The sequence below is a fragment of the Cyprinus carpio genome, chromosome A25 (assembly GCF_018340385.1).
Source record: "Cyprinus carpio isolate SPL01 chromosome A25, ASM1834038v1, whole genome shotgun sequence".
Lineage (NCBI taxonomy): Eukaryota > Metazoa > Chordata > Actinopteri > Cypriniformes > Cyprinidae > Cyprinus > Cyprinus carpio.
Genome location: NC_056596.1, coordinates 19,466,816 through 19,492,519, shown reverse-complemented (window position 1 = coordinate 19,492,519; position 25,704 = coordinate 19,466,816). Strand labels below are relative to the sequence as shown.

General features: G+C 41.6%; 1 protein-coding gene across 2 annotated transcripts in view; it reads left to right on the top strand.

Annotated features, from left to right (window-relative positions):
- The first annotated feature begins 1,956 nt into the window (after positions 1–1,956).
- Positions 1,957–25,704, top strand: part of LOC109050811 (anoctamin-1) — a 70,211-nt gene continuing 46,463 nt past the window's right edge. The window contains exon 1 of one of the 2 annotated variants that reach the window (XM_042715826.1): positions 1,957–2,158. The gene's annotated coding sequence lies outside the window, so the exon portion shown is untranslated. The remainder of the gene's footprint in view (positions 2,159–25,704) is intronic. The other variant, XM_042715824.1, reaches the window with a different exon arrangement.

Genomic DNA, 25,704 nt, shown 5'->3' with positions numbered 1-25,704 from the left:
TGAGGTCATAAACGCATGGATTAACATTTCTGCATTTGACATTGAGAGCATAGGCCGTAATTTAGATATATGGAAAAATGCAGTTTTACAAATGCTAGAAATGTGGTTTTCTAAGGAAAGAATGCTATCAAATAGCACACCTAGGTTCCTAACTGATGACGAAGAATTGACAGAGCAGCCATCAAGTCTTAGACAGCGTTCTAGGTCATTACATGCAGAGTTTTTAGGTCCTATAATTAACACCTCTGTTTTTTCAGAATTTAGAATTTGATGTCATTGCGTGATGACGTCATTATGTAACTATGACGCAAAATTGTCACTACATCAAATCTCAGCAAAAAATATATTTTTATATGTTCATTTAGATTTTTACATAAAATAATATAAATTCAGAATATAATATCAAATTAAATATTAAACTGGTTTAAATATCATAGGTTTTTTTACCTGCATTTTAAATTATGCATTGTATTTTGTGTTTTCGGGTTACAGGGTTAAAACGGATAATGGATAACGCATAATGTCCTGGAAAATTACTAGTACCTTTCCAATTTTTCTAAATATTTTTCTTACAGTGTACTAACTGATCAACAATCACAGGTACAAGCTACTTACAAGGTGTATCATAAATGAACAATTATTAAATTAACAAAATAATAATAATAATAATAATTCATTACATTTATATAGCACTCTTCTGGTCACTCAAAACACTTTACATAGAAGGGGGTTATCTCCTCAACCACCAACAATGTGCAGCATCCACCTGGATGATGTGACGGCAGCCATATTGCACCAGAACGCCCACCACACACCAGCTTATTTGTGGAGAGGAGACAGAGTGAATCAGTGTATGGGGATGGTTAGGAGGCCATGATGGTCAGAGGCCAATGGGCAAATTTGGCAAGGATATGCCGGGGTTACACCCATACTCTTTTTCAAAGGACATCCTGGGATTTTTAATGATGACAGAGAGTCAGGACCTCAGTTTAACGTCTCATCCGAAAGACAGTGTTTTTGTCAGTATAGTGTTTTCCCCATCACTACACTGGGGCGTTAGGACCCACACAGACCACAGGGTGAGCACCCCCTGGTGGCCTCACTAACACCTCTTCCAGCAGCAACCTAGTTTTCCTAGGTCTCCCATCCAGGTACTGACCAGGCTCAACTCTGCTTAGCTTGAGTGGGCAACCAGTCTTGGGCTGCTGGGTGATATGGCTGCTAGCATTGGATATGGCTGTTGGCATATGGCTGCTAAGTTGGCAACACTTGACTCACAGCAGGATTCTTTAACTGAGCAACTGCATACACTACCACCTAGTGGCGTTAACTGAAGGATACAGTAATACATTTATTTTATGTAGGCTATAATCAACATATTCAGTTAAAATCTTTTGTCTGTCTGACAATTATTTGGCATATGTTGCCTTTACTCCTAAATTCTGTAATCTTGAAAGATTGAAAGACAGCATAACCTGTGTGAGTTTGGCATCAAATCACATTTATTTGATTTAATCACCAACAGCTAAAACAACGAAACGTGAGCTTAGCCTTCAACTGAAATCCAGCGAAAAATTGTCGAAAAAATTGATGATTTATTTGTTTATAATTTTATGTATTCATTTATTTTTAGCACTTGTAACAGAATAATGAAGGCTTACAATGAAGAGAGCAGATGTTCTTCTTGCATGAACTGTAAATCATCATGACAGCTTTTCATCTGAGAGTCTGTAAACAGAACTTGTTGAATTTTTTCTAACTCTAACATAGGATGCGATGTCCTTCCCACGGTCTGTTGTATCCAGGGTCAGATCTCTGAGGGATTGAGCCGCTCAAGAAAACAGCCATGATAATGACAACCATACAAACACCACACAGTTTGAATTAATCACACTATCATTAATGTCAGATAATGATAGATAGATAGATAGATAGATAGATAGATAGATAGATAGATAGATAGATAGATAGATAGATAGATAGCCACAGAGAAGCGTATGACGAGAGGTGCGCGCTCTCTGGAGGGAGGCTGTTATTCTGCGCGCTTTCTTAAACTCGCGTGAAGAGCGCGCGTTCCAGTGATGTTGTCTCACGCGGACCCGCTTCACCTGTAGACTGTCACGGGAGTTCAGGACCGCTTTATTCTGTTTTTTCTGAGGTACTGTTGTAATCAAATTTTATATAAATACGCTAAACGTTATAAACTATAATTTATATATACACAAACTTTTCTATAGGTAAATGTATAGAAAGCATTTGTACAATTAAAAATTTAAAACAATCATTATGGACGTAGGGGGAAAAAGATACGGCACAATATTTTGCATCTTTCTGTAGTTCGATTTAAAACAGGAGTACTTTTACCTTCCGAAATTTGCATGAGTTTTTTTTTTTGTTAGGTTGCATTATGTTGCTGTTTACTGATAATAATCGTTGTGATATGTTTTTCTAGTTTAAGAGTTTGAAGGCATGACATTTGCAAACATATACAATGTATTCTTAACCATTGTGTCTTTGCTCGAAATCTAATATCTGTGTGTCATAGAGCTTTATGGCACAATACTTTTAAACGGATTATTGTGTCACTGTCTTGTGCGTTGTGTTCTGTCAACGTGACAGGATTGGCAGGACTGAATTTACTGTGATATCTCATAAACAGTTTGAGTTGCAACTGCAAAGTTAGTATAATCTTTCCTCAGAGCTGTCGCTTATAGAGACTCAACGGATATAGCCTGGAAATATATAACTGAAAGTGTTATATGGATAATTGTGGTGTACCGTGTAACTGGGGATACTGAAAGGGCACTTACACTATGATAGACGGATATAGAAAGGTGAAATTTCTGCAAGCTTGCTACAAATACTAGAATACATTTTACGATGATATAAATGACCCTTGTGAAAAAGAAGTGAACCTTAAGTGTAGTGTACCTTAAAATCATAAAAGTTTATTTTAAAAAATGTGCTTGCTGATAATATAATATTAAATAAATAGAAGGAAACACTTTCATGACTGTTTAAGTAGACTTCTAAAAAGTGTGCTTTGCAATAATGTGACATTAAAAGTTTACCTTTAAAGTACATTTTAGGAGTATCATTGTTTTAATAAGTTTTTGATGTGTTTTAAATATGTACAGAACATGATAAATAATAATAAAAAATATAATAAGCTGAATAAATAAGCTTTCCGTTGATGCATGGTTTGTTATAAGGACAATATTTGGCCGAGATACAACTATTTTAATATCTGGAATCTGAGGGTGCCAAAAAAAAAAAAAAAAAAAAAACATTCAAAATACTGAGAAAGTCGCCTTTAAGGTTGTCCAAATGGAGTTCTTAGCAATGCATATTACTAAAAAATTCAGTTTTGATATATTTACAGTAGGGAATTTACAAAATATCTTCATGGAACATGATCTTTACTTAATATCCTAATGACACACACACACACACACACATGTGTGTGTGTGTGTGTGTGTGTGTGTGTGTGCATATGTGTGTGTGTGTGTATATATACATATATAGATATATATATATATATTATATATATATATATATATATATATATATGTATGTATATGGCAACGTTATTTAAAATATGTAATGCCAAATATATTGAAATATGTCATACAAGAGAAAACATTACATTCAGTTTACAAATAAGTGTATTCTATTAAAATATAGTATATTATTTTCATAAGTATTGTTTTAAAAAGTATGGAGGTGTACTTATTTTTCACAAGGGTATTTTTTTTTAAATGGTTACTCTTATAAAGCATCATGTTCTATAACATATTCACAAGCAAAATATTAATGTAAAACATGCATGACAGAAATGAAGTGTGCTTGTTGAACATGGAAAGCAATGTTTTATATACTGTGATCATGCTTGTTGTCAACATAATACAGTATATTGTATTATATATGTTATAATATATTATAATATATTTAGACTTATAGTATGTCAAATCATAACCGATTGTCCAAATTACGGCAAGTGATGCTACCCTCAATAAAATCATGCAATACTATTATAAAAATTATATAAAAAACTATTTTCACTCAAATTTTTACAATCCATATGATTTTATCTCACTTTTCAACACAAAACATTTATAGCAATCCAAAAATATATTTATTAAAAAAAAAACAACAACAAAAGATTTTTCAATTCTTGGCATCTCTTAAGAGTATTTCAGACAAAGTCAATGCTATCTTGTGCCTGTTTAATGCTCATACTGTACATACATTCATATAAGAACAGTATGTTAACTGTAAATAGCCAGTTCCTCAGATGGTCCGAGCTTTGACTGGGCCACTTAAGGATGTTAACCTACTTCAATGGATGTTTGTGGTCAATGTCTGGTTGGAAAATGATTAGTCTCAATGCTCTTGTGGATACTTTTCCTCTAGGATTTTTCTGTGCTTGGCTTTCTTTTCCCCTCAGTCCTTATGAGTTTTCTAGTTCTTTCTGCAGACAAGGACGATGCCGCTACTGTTTTCACTATAGCTTCAGATTAGCATGTTGGCTGTCAATAGATTAAATTTTTAGATCAAATTAAACATTCTTATCCTGTGATTAATCACACACTAATCATGAACTTAAGCATATGCCATTTATCTTGTTTAACTCGTTAATTTTGTCATAATTTGCTATATCCAGCAAAGTAAACCATAAGAATGAAGGATGATTCTCATAAAACTATATTTTTGGCAAGCTCATTTCAAGAGAAATTTAGATATCTTTTTAAAAAAAGGACACTTGGAGACTCCAAAAAGACACAAAAGAACCAAATGATATTCATATAAGTTCATATAATTGATACATTTATGCACACCAAAGCACACGTTAAAAAAATGGCTGAAAAAACTTTTCAGAATTCATAGTGTATAGTATGTGTACAGTAGACAAGTCAAGTTGTGATACCAAACATGACCACATGGAGATGCCAGAAAAACACCTAAATTAACCTCGAGATGACTGCTTATATATACTACATGGATCTGTTCAGAATGACTAAACTAGGGGGTGACCCCGAATAGTCGAAGATTCAATGCTTCTATAGGAGGAGCATGATTCGACTACCAATCTCACAGTCGAATATTCGCGTTGAGTTATGATCATGCCATTTTGGCTATATTGGGGTCTTCAAATGTCTGATTCCACATAGAGCTACTGGTTTTCTCCCAATAAGTTAATATACAGCCTATTAAAATAATGCTGTAAATAAGAATCAGAAAAAAAAGAAGCTTCAAATAAATATTTTAAGGTGTGTGAATAAATCCAATCACCCCTATAGATTTAAGTTTCACTTTCCATAGTCTGTGACGGACAGATGAAAAGCATCTTGGCGGCAGGGATTTAAAACTTTAATGAGACTCATACTGACACAGGCAAAGTGAGAGACTGGATTCTTTCAAACAGGTAGGGTACAAGTAAGTTCAAAACATTTCAGCCGGTTTACATATATCATGTACACTCACCTAAAGGGTAATTAGGAACACCATACTAATACTGTGTTTGACCCCCTTTCGCCTTCAGAACTGCCTTAATTCTACATGGCATTGATTCAACAAAAATGCATTCTGAAAGCATTCTTTAGAAATGTTGGCCCATATTGATAGGATAGCATCTTGCAGTTGATGGAGATTTGTGGGATGCACATCCAGGGCACGAAGCTCCCGTTCCACCACATCCCAAAGATGCTCTATTGGGTTGAGATCTGGTGACTGTAGGGGCCATTTTAGTACACTGAACGCATTGTCATGTTCAAGAAACCAATTTGAAATGATTCGAGCTTTGTGACATGCTGCATTATCCTGCTGGAAGTAGCCATCTGAGGATGGGTACATGGTGGTCATAAACGGATGGACATGGTCAGAAACAATGCTCAGGTAGGCCGTGGCATTTAAACGATGCCCAATTGGCACTTAGGGGCCTAAAGTGTGCCAAGAAAACATCCCCCACACCATTACACCACCAGTCTACACAGTGGTAACAAGGCATGATGGATCCATGTTCTCATTCTGTTTACGCCAAATTCTGGCTCTACCATCTGAATGTCTCAACAGAAATTGAGACTCATCAGACCAGGAAACATTTTTCCAGTCTTCAACTGTCCAATTTTGGTGAACTTGTGCAAATTGTAGCCTCTTTTTCCTATTTGTAGTGGAGATGAGTGGTACCCGGTGGGGTCTTCTGCTGTTGTAGCCCATCCACCTCAAGGTTGTGCGTGTTGTGGCTTCACAAATGCTTTGCTGCATACCTAGGTTGTAACGAGTGGTTATTTCAGTCAAAGTTGCTCTTCTATCAGCTTGAATCAGTCGGCCCATTCTCCTCTGACCTATAGCATCAACAAGGCATTTTCGCCCCCAGGACTGCCGCATACTGGATGTTTTTCCCTTTTCACACCATTCTTTGTAAACCCTAGAAATGGTTGTGCGTGAAAATCCCAGTAACTGATTGTGAAATACTCAGACCGGCCGTCTGGCACCAACAACCATGCCACGCTCAAAATTGCTTAAATCACCTTTCTTTCCCATTCTGACATTCAGTTTGGAGTTCAGGAGATTGTCTTGACCAGGACCACACCCCTAAATGCACTGAAGCAACTGCCATGTGATTGATTGGTTGATTAGATAATTGCATTAATGAGAAATTGAAAAGGGTGTTCCTAATAATCTTTTAGGTGAGTGTACAGGTCCTTCTCAAAAAATTAGCATATTGTGAAAAAGTTCATTATTTTCCATAATGTAATGATAAAAATTAAACTTTCATATATTTTAGATTTATTGCACACCAACTGAAATATTTCAGGTCTTTTATTGTTTTAATACTGATGATTTTGGCATACAGCTCATGAAAACCCAAAATTCCTATCTCAAAAAATTAGCATATTTCATCCGACCAATAAAGAAAAGTGCTTTTTAATACAAAAAAAAGTCAACCTTCAAATAATTATGTTCAGTTATGCACTCAATACTTGGTCGGGAATCCTTTTGCAGAAATGAATGCTTCAATGCGGCGTGGCATGGAGGCAATCAGCCTGTGGCACTGCTGAGGTGTTATGGAGGCCCAGGATGCTTCGATAGCGGCCTTAAGTTCATCCAGAGTGTTGGGTCTTGCGTCTCTCAACTTTCTCTTCACAATATCCCACAGATTCTCTATGGGGTTCAGGTCAGAAGAGTCGGCAGGCCAATTGAGCACAGTAATACCATGGTCAGTAAACCATTTACCCAGTGGTTTTTGGCACTGTGAGCAGGTGCCAGGGTCGTGCTGAAAAACGAAATCTTCATCTCCATAAAGCTTTTTCAGCAGATGGAAGCATGAAGTGCTCCAAAATCTCCTGATAGCTAGCTGCATTGACCCTGCCCTTGATAAAACACAGTGGACCAACACCAGCAGCTGACATGGCACCCCAGACCATAACTGACTGAATATGCTAATTTTTTGAGAAGGACCTGTATAGGATGTTACGGTCTCTGTGAGTTCATCCAGATCGGTGGTAGCAGCTTCAAAAACACTCCAATCAGTGAGGTCAAAACAAGCTTGTAAATCCTGCTCTGTTTCATTGGTCCATCTCTTTACAGTCTTTACTACAGGTTTAGCAGATTTAAGTTTCTGCCTGTAGGTTGGTATAAGATGAACCAGGCAGTGATCAGACCCAAAAGTCCCAAAGCTGCTTGTGGAACAGAGTGATATGCATCCTTTATTGTGGTGTAACAGTGATCCAATATATTACTGTCTCTTGTGGGACATGTAACATGCTGTCTGTATTTTGGCAGTTCACGGGAGAGATTGGCTTTATTAAAGTCCCCAAGAATGATTAAAACAGAGTCCGGGTGTTGTTGTTCGGTCTCTGTGATCTGATCAGCGAGTTTCTGTAAAGCCAGACTTACGTGCGCTTGCGGAGGGAAGTAAACACTCACCAGAATGAACGAGAGAAACTCCCGTGGTGAATAGAATGGCTTGCAGTTGGCAAAAAGCACTTCTAGATCGGAACAGCACATCTTCTTTAACACGGTTACATCTGTGCACCACCGTTCATTGATATAAAAGCATGTCCTGCCACCGCGCGATTTCCCAGTTGATTCTGCGTTGTGATCTGCTCTAAAAAGCTGAAAGTCCAGCAGATGGAGCGCGCTGTCCGGTATGGCGTCATTCAGCCAGGTTTCCGTGAAACACAGAGCAGCAGAGTGTGAGAAATCCTTATTTGTCCGGGAAAGCAGAAGGATTTCATCTGTTTTCTTGGGTAGAGAGCGGAGATTTGCCAGATGGATGCTAGGCAACGGCGTTCGAAATCCGCACTTCCTGTGTCTAACGAGTGCACCAGCTCACTTTCCCCGTCTGCGCTTTTTGAAGCGTTTGATCAGTGCCGCTGCTCCACCGCCAACAACGTTCAGTAAAACGTCTGAATAACTGAAATCCGGTAAAAGATTCTGTGGTGTGTTCTGCTGAATGTTCAGCAGTTCATCCCTGGTGAAACTGATCGTGTTTGACAAACAAAAAAACAGGAAAAACGAACAAAAACAGCACAAACACTGGAGAGCCAAGCACTGAAGCAGCCGTCTGCGGCGCCATCGAGGAGTTATTCTCAGTACACTCATTACCAATTAAATCATAATGTTTGAAAAAATATATTTAAAATCAGTTGTAAGGCCACTGAGCCAGAGCATGGTATTGTTGCTCATAAAAATCTGCTAAATGCATAAATGTATAAATTAATTTTAAATTTAGGAACAAAACGTACTCCGTTACCAATGTAACCTCAGTTCCCTGAGATATGGGAACAAGTACTGCATCTTGCTAAAAGACGCTATGGGAAAAAGCCATTATTCTCCTAAACTGAAGCCTATTTTCAATCACACAGCGAAACTGCATGGCCATTGGTTCGTGCAGTGCATAAAAGTAAAAAAAAAAAAAAAAATGGGTTGGCAGCAGTGTTGCACAAGCGTGTGACGACAAAGCCCTCCAGAATTGGCGGAGCCATCTAGCTATATAAGTGGCCATTCACCACAGGATTCTCAGGTTACTTCGATTGAAGTGACGACTGAGTCATGCAGCTACATAGCATGGCTAGGAACACAGTACTCATTCCCGTATCTCAGGGAACTGAGGTTATATGAGTAACCGAGTACGTTCCCTGTCAATACTTCACTCGTACTGCATCTTGCTAAAAGACGCTATAGGAACACAGTACAATCATGCCATGCTATGGTAGAGGAATGACTTCATATTATTACCTCCATAAGCAAGAATGCCCATAGGGAAGTTAACATTGAACTCCAAGGCTAAAGCAGGCCGAACTCACCTAGGTCATGCCCGGCCTGGGTAATCTTTCCAAAGTACTCGTACAACTTCGATGCCCCAGGGGCCAAGAACAGACAAGTAAACTAACCCAAGAGCTTGAGTTGTTACGGTCAAGGACTCTCTGTTAGAACTGATTGCATAACGCAGCAAGTGTCTCCTTAAACAGAAAGGACCCTGGCTTGTAATGCCGGGACTTCTAGGTTAAAATTCTAGCAAATGTGGACGGTGAGACCCAGCCGGATGCCTCACAAATTTCCGTAATGGACAAAGTCAAGTCAAGTCAAGTCAAGTCACCTTTATTTATATAGTGCTTTAAAACAGATTGTGTCAAAGCAACTGAACAACATTAATTAGGAAAACACTGTGTCAATAATGCAAAATGACAGTTAAAGGCAGTTCATTATTGAATTTAGTGATGTCATCATCCAGCTCAGTTCAGGTAAATAGTATCTTTGCAATCATTTGCAATCAAGTGATATCACTGGAAATTAAGTGTCCCCAACTAAGCAAGCCAGAGGCGACAGCGGCAAGGAATCAAAACTCCATCGGTGACAGAATGGAGAAAAAACATTGGGAGAAACCAGGCCCAGTCGGGGGTCAGTTCTCCTCTGACCAGACGAAACCAGCAGTTCAATTCCAGGCCGCAGAAATGTCACATCGTGCAGAGGACTCAACTGGTTCCTATGGTCTTGTCCTGGTGGTCATCTAAGACAAGATCTTTACAGGGATCTGTATTTGGGGCTCATCTAGTTTTCCTGGTCTCTGCTGTCTTTCTAGGTGGATCAGCACCTTCTAGTCTGGATACATACTTGGTCCAGATGACTGTAGTGACCATCTGATCTGGATACTGGTTTGGTGGCTATGGTGACCTCGGAATAAGAGAGAAACAGACTAATGTTAGCGTAGATGCCATTCTTCTAACGATGTAGCAAGTACATTGGGTGTCATGCGAAGTGTCCCAATTCCGGTTTACTTAATTAATGCAGCCAAAAAATCCTTTAATGGACTTGGATATTAGAAGCATATTAGTGTTGTGACGAGTCAGCTGCCCTCCCCTCTAATTCCATTGGCACCCCGTCCCAAATGGCCGCCCCTTCACCAGGCTCCCAACAGGAGTGGGTGTGTGAGAGGGGAGGGGCGCTGGACGAGCCAGGGCTAGCAGCGTGTGATGGGGCACACCTGATGTAAATGGAAGCCTCATCACCTCCGGGAGACCGGTCTCTTCCCCGTGCATGCACACCGGTGTCCTCGTGGGTCCAGGAAGGGTGCATAGAGGGATTCCCGCACCGCCAGAGATGTGAGCTGCCGGACCCATGGTCCGGATAAGAACCGCACCTCTTTACAAAGGCCGTCGGGCCAGGATGCTGGGCCGTCTATCCCCTTCAAGCACCATAATAATAGCGAGAAGGATGCAGCTGCTGGAAGAAGCCGCCCCTCGCGCCCCGGACCGATTGTGAGAGGGGAGCGCATGCGGCCGCCAGACTCTGCCCCTTACCTGGACCCTTCCCTCCTGAACACTGCCCCACCTACACGAGCCCCGCAGCACGATGAGGACACCAGATTCCTTGTTTATTATTTTGGACACACCTCCCCCTTTTGGACAAATACTTCCCCATTCTTGATTTATTTTCTGTTAATAAAAGCCTTTCCGAGGCTTGACGCCACCCCCACTGTGTCTGTCGTTTGCTCCTCCCGTCACAGTGTGTTATGTGTAAGCCAGGTCAAAGAGATGGGTCTTTAATCTAGATTTAAACAGCAAGAGTGTGTCTGCCTCCGGAATAATGTTAGGTAGTTATTTCAGAGTTTGGGCGCTAAATAGAAAAATGATCTGCCACCCATAGTTGATTTTGATATTCTAGGTATTATCAAATTGCCAGAGAGTTTTGAGAACACAGCGTACGTGGAGGACTATAAATGTAACAAGAGCTCGTTCAAATACTGAGGTGCTAAACCATTCAGGGGCTTTATAAGTAATAAGCAAGATTTTAAAATCTATACAATGTTTAACAGGTAGCCAGTGCAGTGTTGATAGAACCGGGCTAAGATGGTCATACTTCCTGGTTTCTAGTAAGAACTCTAGCTGCTGCATTTTGAACCAGCTGGAGTTTGTTTATTAAGCGTGCAGAAACAAACCAATACAATAATCTAACCTTGAGGTCATAAACGCATGGATTAACATTTCTTCATTTGATTGAGAGCATAGGTTTAGTAATTTAGATATATTTTTGAGATGGAAAAAAAAAAAATGCAGTTTTACAAATGCTAGAAACGTAGCTTTCTAAGAAAAAGATTGCTATCAAATAGAACACCTAGGTTCCTAACTGATGACGAAGAATCGACAGAGCAGCCATCAAGTCTTAGACAGTGTTCTAGGTTATTACATGCAGAGATTTTAGGTCTGAAAAACTGAGTTGAGTATCATCAGCATAACAGTGAAAGCTAACACCGTGTTTCCTGATGATATCTCCCAAGGGTAACATGTAAATTGTGAAGAGTAACGGCCCTAGTACTGAGCCTTGAGGTACTCCATAGTGCACTTGTAAACACTGCTATACCACACCTAAGACAAGGCGATGCTTCTAGTCGTATGGGCCCATACTCCGATGGGACACTGTAAGCCCAAGTAATTAGTACGCTAGTGTGATAGCATCTAATCATTCACCTAGATAGTCTTTGCTTCATGACCGGATGCCCTTTGGGGCAGTTACCTCAGCCTTGCCGAAGTTCTCCCAGAATGTCTGAACCATATGCGGATGGAGCATCCACTGGAACCCATGGTTTCAGCCAGCACTGTAGCATTTGAATCAGGCCCAGCTGGTGGTCAGTCGGGGGTCAGTTCTCCTCTGACCAGACGAAACCAGCAGTTCAATTCCAGGCCGCAGAAATGTCACATCGTGCAGAGGACTCAACTGGTTCCTATGGTCTTGTCCTGGTGGTCATCTAAGACAAGATCTTTACAGGGGATCTGTATTTGGGGCTCATCTAGTTTTCCTGGTCTCTGCTGTCTTTCTAGGTGCTGATCCACCTTCTAGTCTGGATACATACTTGGTCCAGATGACTGTAGTGACCATCTGATCTGGATACTGGTTTGGTGGCTATGGTGACCTCGGAATAAGAGAGAAACAGACTAATGTTAGCGTAGATGCCATTCTTCTAACGATGTAGCAAGTACATTGGGTGTCATGCGAAGTGTCCCAATTCCGGTTTACCTAATTAATGCAGCCAAAAAATCCTTTAATGGACTTGGATATTAGAAGCATATTAGTGTTGTGACGAGTCAGCTGCCTCCCCTCTAATTATCATTGGCACCCCGTCCCAAATGGCCGCCATTCACCAGGCTCCCAACAGGAGTGGGTGTGTGAGAGAGGAAGGGCGCTGGATGAGCCAGGGCTGGCAGCGTGTGATGGGGCACACCTGATGTAAATGGAGCCTCATCACCTCCGGGAGACCGGTCTCTTCCCCGTGCATGCACACCGGTGTCCTCGTGGGTCCAGGAAGGGTGCATAGAGGGATTCCCGCACCGCCAGAGATGTGAGCTGCCGGACCCATGGTCCGGATAAGAACCGCACCCGTTACAAGGCCGTCGGGCCAGGATGCTGGGCCGTCTATCCCCTTCAAGCGCCGCGGCCAGCGAGAAGGATGCAGCTGCTGGAAGAAGCCACCCCTCGCGCCCCGGACCGAAGAGGGGAGCGCATGCGGCCGCCAGACTCTGCCCCTTACCTGGACCCTTCCCTCCTGAACACTGCCCCACCTACACGAGCCCCGCAGCACGATGAGGACACCAGATTCCTTGTTTATTTTGGACACACCTCCCCTTTTGGACACTTAGTTCCCCATTTTTGATTTATTTTCTGTTAATAAAAGCCTTTCCGAGGCCTGACGCCACCCCCACTGTGTCTGTCATTTGCTCCTCCCGCCACAGTGTGTTATGTGTAAGCCAGGTCAAAGAGATGGGTCTTTAATCTAGATTTAAACAGCAAGAGTGTGTCTGCCTCCGGAATAATGTTAGGTAGGTTATTTCAGAGTTTGGGCGCTAAATAGAAAAATGATCTGCCACCCATAGTTGATTTTGATATTCTAGGTATTATCAAATTGCCAGAGAGTTTTGAGAACACAGCGGACGTGGAGGACTATAATGTAACAAGAGCTCGTTCAAATACTGAGGTGCTAAACCATTCAGGGCTTTATAAGTAATAAGCAAGATTTTAAAATCTATACGATGTTTAACAGGTAGCCAGTGCAGTGTTGATAGAACCGGGCTAAGATGGTCATACTTCCTGGTTCTAGTAAGAACTCTAGCTGCTGCATTTTGAACCAGCTGGAGTTTGTTTATTAAGCGTGCAGAACAACCAATACAATAATCTAACCTTGAGGTCATAAACGCATGGATTAACATTTCTTCATCTGGATTGAGAGCATAGGTTGTAATTTAGATATATTTTTGAGATGGAAAAAAAAAAAATGCAGTTTTACAAATGCTAGAAACGTAGCTTTCTAAGAAAAGATTGCTATCAAATAGAACACCTAGGTTCCTAACTGATGACGAAGAATCGACAGAGCAGCCATCAAGTCTTAGACAGTGTTCTAGGTTATTACATGCAGAGATTTTAGGTCTGAAAAACTGAGTTGAGTATCATCAGCATAACAGTGAAAGCTAACACCGTGTTTCCTGATGATATCTCCCAAGGGTAACATGTAAATTGTGAAGAGTAACGGCCCTAGTACTGAGCCTTGAGGTACTCCATAGTGCACTTGTAACACTGCTATACCACACCTAAGACAAGGCGATGCTTCTAGTCGTATGGGCCCATACTCCGATGGGACACTGTAGGCCCAAGTAAGAGTACGCTAGTGTGATAGCATCTAATATTCACCTAGATAGTCTTTGCTTCATGACCGGATGCCCTTTGGGGCAGTTACCTCAGCCTTGCCGAAGTTCTCCCAGAATGTCTGAACCATATGCGGATGGAGCATCCACTGGAACCCATGGTTTCAGCCAGCACTGTAGCATTTGAATCAGGCCCAGCTGGTGATGTCGTGGCCATAAGGCCCAGCATCAGCTGAGACGTCTTAAGAGGGCCAGCGGGACCGCTTTTGAAGAAGGCCATGAGTTTCCGCATGGCCAGAGCACGTTCTGGCGCGACTACAGCTTTCATTTGAGCTGAGTTAAAAACTGCCCCCAGGAATGGTATTCATTGCCTGGGGAGCAGCATGCTCTTGAAGTTGACACTGAGTCCCAGGTGCTCTAAGTGGAGCAGAGTCTTGTGTGCTATCAGTTCTGCTTCTGACTGGGACAGTATGAGCCAGTCATCGAGGTAATTGAGAATGCAGATCCCCATCTGCCTCAGAAGTCCGGGGAGCCAGGGACAGCCCAAAGTGAAGGACAGTGTACTGATAAGCCACTCCCTCGAAGGCGAATCTCAAGAATCGTCTGTGATGGGGGGCTATTTGGATGTGAAAATATGCATCTTACAGGTCCAGAGAAAATAACCAGTCCCCTGAGCGGATTTGCAAGAGGATCGGTTTAAATGTAGCCTTTTCATGAGGGTGTGATTCAGGTGTCTGAGATCGAGGATGGGCCAGAGGCCACTCATCTTTTTTGGAAATGAGGAAGTAACAGCTGTAGAAGCCTGACTCACTCTGAGCTGGAGGAACCAACTCTATGGCTCCTTTTGCCAGCAAATTCATCACCTCTGAATCCAGGACATGTTCTACTGAGGTGGAGACCAAGCCACTGAAGCGCGGGGGTCTTCGAGCAAATTGGAGTGAATGTCCTCGTTTAATTATTCCCCATAACCCACTTTGACACTCCGGGAATGGCCTCATAGGCCTTGGCCCGCGTGGCTATGGGTTGGATTAGCTCAAGTAAGTGACTGACTGCCCAAAGGCAGGGCACTTGTGAGAAATGGAAGAGGAATTTTGCCCTCTTTTTGAAAGTGTATATGTTTTATTCTTCCCGCTATAACAGTGGTTGGGTGCTTGAAAGGGCCCAGAGTTCGCAACAAACACATATCCCTCTGCACCCAGGGTTGAACACGGTGATAGGAGGCTTAAGAGAGGTTGTGTGGGGGGGGTGGTCCGGCTGCAGCGAGACCTGGCCCCATTCTCTTCCTGTCTTGCAAATCAGGAAGTTGCCGGAGGCACCAGATCCAAAATTACCTTGGGTCGGGGTCCTTGGCGCTTAAGGTGGCGTCTGGCCGAGCAGGAATGCCCTCATGTCTCCTGAGTCTTGGCAGGCTGAACAGTGGGGACATCAGGTGCTGGCTTCGCGGGCTGCTGAGTCGGCATAGATTTAGGGCGGCTAGACGCAGCAGCAGCAGCATTGAAGTGCTTTGGCAAGAATTGTCACATGGCCTGGGACAACTTCTGTGCCTCCGTGAAGAGCTTGACGAATGGCGAGAGGACCTTATCCATGTCCTTGATCTGGGCTAGTGTTAGCCATAGATGGTGCTCGAGCACCACAAGGCGCTATTGATCTCCCAATCACCTGAGTAGTGGTCTTGGTGGCACGCAGAGCCAGGTCAGTCACTCTCCTCAGGTCCCTGAGAGTCACTGGGTCCAGGCCACACTCCTCCATGGAGGCAAGCATATGGCCTGAAAGACCTGGAGGACCACCATAGAATGGAGCCCCGAAGCCGCCTGTCCAGCCAATGAGTAGGCGTGTTTAGTGAATGCTGAACTGGTCCTACACGGAAGACCAGATTGCTCGTGCTGGCAGAGAGATGCTGGTCAGGCTGGGAAAAGAAGTGGCGAGGCATGCAAGTCTTCATGCATGTAGGTAACCTATACCTTCGGCCAGAAGGAACGGGAATGAAATACAGATGGACTGGGTGATCTAATTCAATTAGTATTGTGTGTCTGATAACTTAGGAGTAGGAATACCAATAATCTTTATAGCGAAAGGAGTTAGATTTAAAAGTTTTTATTAGCAGCTGTTAGCATATGAAAGAAACAAATGGGTAGTATAGGGAAATAGGGAAGTATTTTCGGGGAAACTTTTTTATAACACACACACACACACACACACTTCTCTATGTGGAACTGCGGCGGTCTGTATGAATAAGCTCTATCAGCAACCAAGGGCTTTGCCATCCAAGTTCCCACCGCAAAGCAGAGTGATGGGTTCAGAGTGCAATGAGAGCGGAATGAGGAGAGGAACAGCATGATTTTGACTAAAATGAGGAGAACGTACAGATCATGCACACACAGAAGCAAAAACTTATTGTCAATGCTGTCCTGTGATTTATCAAGAAAGATGCTTAGAAAGAGAAAAAGTTATAACGAAAATATATTTGTGTCTTTAATTAAAACCCACAGCTTCACTATTAGCAGAGGGATGTTGCACAGACAGGCAGAACCTTCACACACAGTTGTGCTCTCACAAATGCCTTCAAATAAATTTAATCTTACTGTCATTCTATCTGTATCTAATTTAATGACTGATAAAATAACTGATGAAAATATACTGTTATTTTCATCCTTCCAAGCATAATTTGTGCTGCAAAAAGCAAAGATGACAGATTCAACTTTTTAATGCTGATAACCAAATCATTTAATGCACACCTGGTGGTGGAACTTTTTTAATAACACATCCTGAACAAGTAACCACACCCTCAGAGTGAGTGAGTGAGTGCAGTGCAGTGAGTAATGTGCAGGTAAACGAGGTTCACGACTATGAGCTAAAAATAATGGTGAGTAACCAGTGCTATAATGAGGTGTAGCATTAAATGACAGTACAACTGCAGATAAATACTGGTCCCATTTGTCATCACTATGAAATAGAACTTTGGCTAACTGATTCTTTAAAGTCCTATTGAACCATTCTGCCATGCCAAAAGCACAAAAGTCAGGGCATGTCAAAATTTCTCCAGGCCCCCAAAACCCCCTTAGGTACCAGAGGGTTAACACCATAAATGGAACCTGCCACCAAAATTGCTTTAATTTCCCACTAACCTGTCTAAGATTAGTTCTCTTTTGGTTTTTGAACCCAACTATAGACCTGTGAGAGCAGAGGATCTCTTTACTGAGAACATGCAATGTCTCTTCCCTCATCACTCAAAGAGGTACACAGTACATTCACAGTGGGCTAGACAAATTTGTGAAATTTGTGACTCCACCTTTGGATGACTCTCTGTCTGGAAGATGACAAGCAAGTCATCCATTTGAATGGATACCGTCTATGTGAGGGGTTCGGCGTCATAGAAATAAGATAGAAGGGATTTGAGACATGGCATCTGCATTAGAATGTCTCTTGCCATCTTTGTGAACCATCCCCCAATCATACAGATCAAGTTGCACAGCCCACCAACCTGTGGGATCAACATCAAAGTTCAATTTCCTCAGCCCAACAAGGGGTTTGTGATCTGTAACGATTGTAAAAGGGCAGTAGTGACTAAAATGGCTAAACGACCAAACTATTTCCCACAGTTCTTTGTCATAGGTAGACCATTTTCATTTAGTAGCAGTAAGTAGAAGTAAGGGGCAGTTGTGGCCTAATGGTTAGGGAGTCGGACTTGTAACCTAAATGTAGCAGGTTTGAGTTTCAGTACCAGCAAGGATTGTAAGTGGGGGGAGAGAATGTATAGGACTCTCTTCCATCTTCCTCTACCATGATTAAGGTGATACCCTTGAGCAAGGCACCGAACCCCCCAACTGCTCCCCTGCAGCAAAAATGGCTGTCCATGTGTTCAGTGTGTTCACTGAGTGTGTGTGTGTGTGTTTTCACTAATCAGTGCTGTGCGTGTGCACTTGGATGGGTTAAATGCAGAGCATAAATCCCAAGTATGGGTCACCATACTTGGCCACATGTCACAAGTCACATCATGTATGTGACGAGCATATGCAACAACCCGCTCTTTGCCATTTTGAATTTGAGTCAGGACAGCACAGAACAAATAGCGGTGTTAGAGGCATTGGTGCTCAAAGTCTAAATAACACACAAAAAACGCATCTGTCAAAACAGACATCTTCGTGGGTTTATCCTTCTGCATTTGATCCTAAAAATGTGATCCTCAAAATATTGAGCTTTAAAGGCATAGTCTCAAACAAATCGCTCAAAGTACGTCCATCTGTCAAAACAGACATCTTCGTGGGTTTATCCTTCTGCATTTGATCCTAAAAATGTGATCCTCAAAATCATTCCACATACAAAACATCCTTCTGCATTTGATCCTAAAAATGTGATCCTCAAAATCATTCCACATACAAATTATGTTATTTAAATAAATGGCACAATTTGTCTAATGCAAACGTTTAAGGACTAATTCTATAAGTCTTTCAAATTTTGGCAGACTATTCTAAAGGCTCATAGGCATCACCTTAAAGTGATACAATCTGTCTCCTGTGGTAAAGCCAGTCTTTTTCCTGTCATCTGGATCTAGTTCTACTTGCCAATAAACCAAAAGACATGTTCATGGTAGAAAAATACTGAGGCACTGATAAAGCATCTAGACTGATGTCCATTCGAGGTAACGAGTGTGCATCAGTAACAGTTACAGAATTCAGTTTGCTATAGTCAACACAAAATCTGTACGTATTGTCTTCCTCACCATCACTACTGGACTTAACCAGTGACTATCACTGTCTTCTAATATATCTTATGCATTGAGTATTTGAGACTTGAGAGCAGTGTTAGAGATATCTGGCAGACCGGTTGACTTGGGCATTGGTGCTTGACTGGAACCAAAACATTTTGAATGTTTACATTATTCACACTTTTGTCAGTTATCACAAAACCATCCTGATCACTCTCAGAAATTGAATGAAAAGTACCAATTGGAGTGACACAGTGCAGGGAAATGTCATCCGCAGAAGGATTAACCACCTTCAAATAAATTAAAGCCTTAACTTCTTTCTTCACAGTCCATGCAAATCCTACATTTGAGTTTTCACAATAGTGAGGTTCAAACACACTGGTGTAGCCATTTGGCTGCAAACCTGCATGGTACAACACATGTTTTGCAGAGATTACAGTCTCTGACAGAGCAGGTACAACCATAGTGGTTGACACTGTAACATCCACAAGTTTAAGGGTATGTGGGTTTACACTTGCTACGGGTATGGAGTCCTCATCTAGCTGAAAAGACAGGTTCTGCATGTTAACCACAATTTTATGTATAGACAAAAGGTCCTGACCAAGTACAACAGCTTTTGAGCAATTTGTGATCACTTGAAATGAATGTGACATTGTCAGCTAATGTCACTCTGGGAAAACATACAAAGTACACACTGAATCTAAAGTGTGTAACCAGAAATAGATGCCAGAGGTATAAACTGTTTCACCAAGGGTCTTTGAAAAAAAGAGGGTATAGACATCTTGAAATCTTCACTTATATGACAACCATCAACACCAGTATCAAATGCATTAACTACTGGGTCTTCAATTACAAGTGACACATTTTTGTGTCACGACCTGAACAGTGTTTGACGTCACATGATGTTCAACCAATGAGCCTAGTGTCAGCTGCAGTTGACCCTCATTGTCAACCACCGGTAGTTTCCCTGGCACCAATGAACATGTGAAGTTTACTGGAAATGCACATGTCTAGGACTTGGAGACTGATAAATGAGTAGTTGTCTGATGACCTGTCGTCCTGACCATGGTCAGAAAAGAAGAAATTTCCACAGAGTCTTGAGCTGTGTGCTTCACAGTCAAATCAAGTCAAGTCACCTTTATTTATATAGCACTTTTAACCATACAGATTGTGTCAAAGCTACTTTACAGTATTAGATAGGAAAATAGTGTGTCAATAATGCAAAAATAGTAATTCTTGCCATTAGTGTCTGTTTTGTTCATAGAAAGAGTCAAAGTCAGTATGTGCATGTCTGCCATACCTGCAATGTTCAGATGTGTGCCTTCATGAATTCTCTGGGGTAAGGCTGCACCGTTTATGATCTGCCTGACAAAGTGTCTCCGTTGGCATACCTCTGTCACCTGACCTTGAGCTGAAGTTGTTCTACTCTCTCTGTCAAACTTTCCAGGGTACGTTGAAGTTTAATGAAGTCCTCTGATGTAGCTGGGTGAATTGCATGGGAGTACTGTAGATATTGTAGAACTGGAAGAGGTAGGTACAGACTGTGGAAGAACGTTGATGGTGGTTTCAGTAAAGGCTCCTGCTGTTGAAGAAGTCCACTGTTGTGGGTGAGAAGACAGTAGTACCTTGCTGGCCTGGTGTGTCTGCTCAATCTGCAGAGCCAGCGTAAGAGCAGTATCCAATGTGTCTACACCTTATTTATGTATAAGAAGTTGTAGATAAGGTTCAATTCCAACAGTGAAATGCCTGAATTTTTCTGTGTTCTTTGCATTACCTTTGTAAGTGGGAAAAGCCTCATCCATCAAATCACTAATTTCTGCCGCAAAAACTTGGAGCCTCGCCAGGCAGGCATGTGCATGCATTAACGCATGGTTCCTCAAATCTTGACCTGGAGGGGCAATGCGCTTCATAAAACAGCACCAACCCTTAACAAACTAACCAACCTGAAAATATCAAATGATCCTGAATAAGCTCAGGTGTGTTTGATTAGGGTTAGAGCTAAACTCTGCAGGAAAGTGGATCTCGTGGGCCAGATTTGAGGATCCCTGCATTAATGTAACTTTAAAATGTGGATAGATAAACTTGTTTGCCAAAAACCTTTTTCATTTTGTCTTTCACTTGGTTACCTGACACAGAGATCAGACAAGATGACAGAAACCGTGTGATTGACCAAAATGTTGGAGTCATTCATTTATGCTAATAAACATGGATTTAAACACAATGTATAATATACTGCATAACCAAAACATATTGAAGTCATGTCTGTATACTGTATAATAAGTCAATATAGTAATTATCGTGGAAGGCCTACAGGAGGGTTTTATAATGAAGAAAGTAAGATACAAACCCGATTCCAAAAAAGTTGGGACACTGTACAAATTGTGAATAAAAACAGAATGCAATGATGTGGAAGTTTCAAATTTCAGTATTTTATTCAGAATACAACATAGATGACATATCAAATGTTTAAACTGAGAAAATGTATCATTTTAAGGGAAAAATAAGTTGATTTTAAATTACATGGCATCAACACATCTCAAAAAAGTTGGGACAAGGCCATGTTTACCACTGTGTGGCATCCCCTCTTATTTTTATAACAGTCTGCAAACGTCTGGAGACTGAGGAGACAAGTCGCTCAAGTTTAGGAATAGGAATGTTGTCCCATTCTTGTCTAATACAGGCTTCTAGTTGCTTAACTGTCTTAGGTCTTCTTTGTCGCATCTTCCTCTTTATGATCCGCCAAATGTTTTATATGGGTGAAAGATCTGGACTGCAGGCTGGCCATTTCAGTACCCGGATCCTTCTTCTACGCAGCCATGATTGATGGTGCCTTTCCAGATGTGTAAGCTGCCCATGCCACACGCACTCATGCAACCCCATACCATCAGAGATGCAGGCTTCTGAACTGAGCACTGATAACAACTTGGGTTGTCCTTGTCCTCTTTAGTCCGGATGACATGGCATCCCAGTTTTTTCCAAAAAGAACTTCAAATTTTGATTCGTCTGACCACAGAACAGTTTTCCACTTTGCCACAGTCCATTTTAAATGAGCCTTGGCCCAGAGAAAACGCCTGCGCTTCTGGATCATGTTTAGATATTTTTTTCTCTGAGAAACTCATTTCTGATATTGCTCCACTATTTTTCGCCACAGCACTGGGGGAATTGGTGATCCTCTGCCCATCTTGACTTCTGAGAGAAACTGCCACTCTGAGAGGCTCTTTTTATACCCAATCATGTTGCCAATTGACCTAATAAGTTGCAAATTGGTCCTCCAGCTATTCCTTATATGTAGATTTAACTTTTCCAGCCTCTTATTGCTACCTGTCCCAACTTTTTTGGAATGTGTAGCTCTCATGAAATTCAAAATTAGCCAATATTTGCCATGACATTTCCAAATGTCTCACTTTCAACCTTTTATATGTTATCTATATTCTATTGTAAATAAAATATAAGTTTATAAGATTTGTAAATTATTCCATTCCTTTTTTAATCACAATTTGTACAGTGTCCCAACTTTTTTGGAATCGGGTTTGTAGATATATATTTGTAGGCTTGCTACAAGCTCCAGTCCTAAATAAGCACACCTGAACTAGTTAATCAAGATATACAGGATTACTAGAAACAGGAGCAGGATTGGACACCCCTGGTGTATTGGCATGAATTCAGCATCCAGTCCTCACATACACAAGTTACAATGACCACTAAACCATAAACAGTAATGGATTCTCATTAATAATGACAGGACAGATAGAAAAGATAACATATCCCTATTACTACCACTCACAAACCACGCATCCCACACTATAGGCTGCATAATCCTAACAACCTGTGCACTTTGCTAATACACTACTTTATTTTTCTATTGGTCTCTGGAATTGTCAGTCTGCAGTAAACAAAGCAGATTTCATTACATCCATTACTAGTCATTCAGGACTAAACCTCATGGCCCTGACAGAGACGTGTATGAAACCAGAGGACACTGCTACTCCTGCAGCACTGTCCAATAATTTCTAATTTTCCCACACTCCCCATCTGACTGGACGAGGTGGAGGTTCTGGTCTGCTTATCTTTAATGATTGGAAATGTATTCCTTTACCTTCTCTGGGTATTAATAGCTCATTTGAATCACATTCAGTCACTATCACCCACCCTTTTAAAATCCATTTTGTAGTTGTTTATCGACCCCCAAGACCACAAGGTAACTTCTTGGATGAATTAGATGTGCTGCTTTCAAAATTTCCTGAGGATGGTACTCCCCTAGTTATGCTTAGAGACTTCAACGTCCACCTAGATAAACCTCAGGCTGCAGACTTCCACACTCTGCTTGCCTCTTTTGATCTCAAGAGAATGTTAAAAACGGCTACTCACAAATCAAGCAACCAACTGCTCCACTGATCTTGAACTGGTTACTCCACTGCACACCTCGGATCACTTCCTCCTTACTCTTAAGCACAACATGGTTCCTGATACAACACATACTCCTTCACATGTCATCTTTCGACGTAACCTACGCTCAATCTCACCCTCCTGGCTATCTGCTATGGTTTCATCTTTGCTTCCTCCCCCTAAACAGTTATCATCTCTTGATGTTAACAGTGCTACTGATACTTTCTGCTCCACTCTTAAATCTTGTTTAGACACTCTCTGCCCCTTGTCTTCCAGGCCAGGTCGTACCACCCCTTCTGCCCCTTGGCTGTCTGATGTTCTCCATGAGCATCATTCTAATCTCAGGGCTGCTGAAAGGGTGTGGCACAAATAAAAAAATACTACTGACCTTAATGTGTATCAGTCACTCCTCTCTTCTTTCTCTGCTAATGTCTCCACTGCTAAAAGGACATACTATCATAAAATTAACAATTAGTCTAACTCTCGCATGCTCTTTTAACATTTTCCTCCCTCCTTTGTCCTCCTCCTCCCCCTCCTTCATCAACTCTAATAGCTGATGACTTTGCCATGTTCTTCTTTAATAAAATTTAAACCATCTGTGCACAATATTCCACACCACAATCTGTCAAGCACATCTTACCAGCAAACATACACTCTTTCACATCCTTTTCTTCACTCTCTGAGACCGAAGTCTCCAAACTCATCCTTTCCAATCATCCTACTACTTGTCCGCTTGATCCTATTCCATCTCATCTCCTTCAAGCCATTTCTCCTGCAGTTGTACCTGCACTCACTCACATCAACAATTACCTTCAAACCTGTTTTTTCCCCTCAGCATTTAGACAGGCTTGTATAACCCCACTACTTAAGCAAACCCACCCTTAACCCATTTCTTTTAGAGAACTACAAACCAGTTCCCCTTCTTCCTTTGATTGCAAAAAACTTGAACAAGCTGTGTTCAACCAAGTCTCTGCCTTTCTCACACAGGACAACCTCCTCAACAGCAACCAGTCTGGTTTCAGAAGTGGACATTCAACCGAGACTGCCTTGTTCTCAGCTGTTGAAGCCCCAAGACTGGCAAGAGTAGATTCCAAATCTTTAAAACTAATTTTGCTGAATCTGTCCACTGCTTTTGATAGGGTTAACCACCAGATCCTCCTGTCAACCCTGTTGGCAAAGGGAATCTCAGGAACCGCACTCCAGTGGTTTGAATCTTATCTCTCAGATAGGTCCTTCAAGGTAACTTGGAGAGGTGAGGTGTCCAAGTCGCAACATCTAACTACTGGGGTGCCTCAGGGTTCTGTTCTTGGACCACTTCTCTTCTCTGTCTACATAGCATCACTAGGTTCTGTCATTCAGAAACATGGCTTTTCATAACACAGCTATGCTGATGAGACTCAACTCTACCTCTCATTTCAGCCTGATGATCCGAAGATAGCTGCTCGCATCTCAGCTTGTCTAACAGACATTTCTTACTGGATGAAGGATCATGACCTTCAACTCAACCTTGCCAAGACAGAACTGCTTGTGGTTCCATCAAACCCATCGTTTCCTCACAATTTCAACATCCAGTTAGACATATCAACCATAAAGACCCATCTCTTTAACCTGGCTTACACATAACATACTAATACACTTCTAATATACAAATCCGTTAAAGGATTTTTAGGCTGCATTAATTAGGTAAACCGGAACCGGGAGCACTTTCCATAACACCCAATGTACTTGCTACATCGTTAGAAGAATGGCATCTACACTCATATTATTGTTTCTCTCTTATTCCGAGGTCACCGTAGCCACCAGATCCAGTCTGTTTCCAAGTCAGAGGGACACCCCATAAAAACATTTACTCATCCAACCAAGATGGTGGATCAGCACCTAGAAAGGACCTCTACATGCCTGAAAGACAGCGGAGACCAGGACAACTAGAGCCCCAGATACAGATCCCCTGTAAAGACCTTGTCTCAGACGACCACCGGGACAAGACCATTGGAAACAGATGATTCTTCTGCACAATCTGACTTTGCTGCAGCCTGGAACTGAACTGTTGGTTTCGTCTGGTCAGAGGAGAACTGGCCCCCGACTGAGCCTGGTTTCTCCCAAGGTTTTTTCTCCATTCTGTCACCGATGGAGTTTTGGTTCCTTGCCGCTGCCGCCTCTGGCTTGCTTAGTTGGGGACACTTCATTTATCGATATCGTTGACTTGATTGCAAATTATTGCACAGATACTATTTAAACTGAACTGAGCTGCATGATGACATCACTGAATTTAATGATAAACTGCCTTTAACTGTCATTTTGCATTATTGACACACTGTTTTCCTAATTAATGTTGTTCAGTTGCTTTGACGCAATCTTTTTTGTTTAAAGCGCTATATAAATAAAGGTGACTTGACTTGACTTGACTTCAAGCTCTTGTTCTGTCCAGGCTGGACTATAGCAATGCTCTCTTGGCAGGTCTTCCAGCCAGTTCTA